We start from the raw sequence: 1,740 nt of genomic DNA on the forward strand, positions 1-1,740 counted from the left end.
GAATCATTTTTTTAAATACCTTTCTTAAACTATAGATGATTTGTCATGACTATGTGGGAGAAGTGACAATTTTCCATCAAGACTCAATTATTTACTAGTCTACTTATTATATCATTATATTCTGTTTATCACATTCTGTTCTATGTTGAATATAGTCAATGCAGTCATAGAGTCTATATAATAATACATTCTATTCTATTACATTCTATTGTGACCATTATTGGTGTGGTTACTTAACAGTTATTAAAACTACCATAAGCCAGGCGCTCTACTGGACCCTTAAACATGTTACTTCGTTTGGTATTAATCCTTTCAAGAAAGTACTGGATCTTTCTCACATATGAGGATACTGAAGCTCAGAGCTGCTAGGTAACTTGTATAAGGTCTTACAGCTTATGAGATGAGAGCTGGGTCTGTCCCTCTCATTATACGATCAGTACTTGCCTCCCTCACTTTCACAGGATGAGCCATCAAAAATTATAGAGTAATAATACAGGTAGTGTCTGTCAAAGTCTGAGACTGGGACAGATCTGAGTCTGTCTCTTAAGACAGATTTTTCTTTTGTAAGATCATAGAACAGAAAATGATTTAAAGCACTAAAATGAAAATGAAATTATCCTGAAATGATATAAAGAACTTCTATGAAAAAAGTGAAACTATTCTACAGAACTGAAACAATTAAAATGTCAGTGCCACTTGATGCACGCACAAGTGTCCCACGCAAGTTGACAGCTGCTCTGCTGTTTCCCATCATCAACCCCCAGAGTGTCCTGCCCATCATTCCAGGCCACACTGCAATCCCACCGTCTACAGGCAACTCCAGATCTCCTTGCTCAGAACTGATCTCTCCCTTCCCTGGCCCCAGCACGGATATCTCATTAAAGCACCTAAGTGAGCCTGGTACTTCCACGCCCTTGTGCTCCTCCATCAAACAGTGGGGCTTTAGGGCTTGCACATGGCCAGGATTTGTGGAGCATTAGATGGTTTACATTTAGAGGCTGAACTGGGGAGGAAACGAGCTGCCATAGGGATTTAACTGTCTAGATCCAGGCATAAGAACCATAAATAAGAATCTTTTAAAAGTCTGAACTAAATAACCAGGCTAAGAGGGTGTGGATAAACACACTCTTGTTCCTTAAATTCACAAACTAAGATTAAGACAGAAATATGTTTACATACTCTTAGATTTCTCTACTTTTCTGTGATAAAAGTAGAGATGCAGCCTTAATTCCAGAATGACCAGAATGCATTTTTTAAAACTGCATCATTTCTATTTTAAAAAGTGAACAAGAACCTGATGATTCTTCTCCACTGCTATGGCAAACAAGTTGTTCAGATAACAGGAGAAACACTTCTGGGTGCTGTGGCTACATTCCATCTGAGAGATAGCATCTGTGGTTCCTTCAGTTCACAGGAGGAACCACAGACCTCTGGAAAAATTTAGCACAGGTAATAATTACCAAAAGTTATAGAGCTTTTAAGTACTGCAAACCGGTTGGGAAGGGGCAATTCTGCAGTCAGTTCCTCTGACTGCTATTATCAGCATTAACACTATAAACGCCTCCAAGGTTCCTCTGGGTATTGCAAAATCTCCTGATTTGGAAATAATAAAAGTCCCGCCTGAACTAAAAAATCCCAACATAATTCAGACCCACCAATTAAGGAGCAGGTTATTTTCTACAAGCTCTGGAAGTTCCAATTTAGAATTTTTGGAACCAGTATTTCAGGGGATGGTTGGGT

At 38.9% G+C, this 1,740-nt stretch overlaps 1 protein-coding gene across 1 annotated transcript in view; it reads right to left on the minus strand.

The window, feature by feature from the left end:
• F3 (coagulation factor III (thromboplastin, tissue factor)) overlaps positions 1-1,740 on the minus strand; it is an 11,056-nt gene that overhangs the window by 5,987 nt on the left and 3,329 nt on the right. The gene's annotated exons all lie outside the window — the stretch shown is intronic.

Source organism: Bison bison, unplaced genomic scaffold (assembly GCF_000754665.1).
Source record: "Bison bison bison isolate TAMUID 2011002044 unplaced genomic scaffold, Bison_UMD1.0 scf7180017864466, whole genome shotgun sequence".
Lineage (NCBI taxonomy): Eukaryota > Metazoa > Chordata > Mammalia > Artiodactyla > Bovidae > Bison > Bison bison.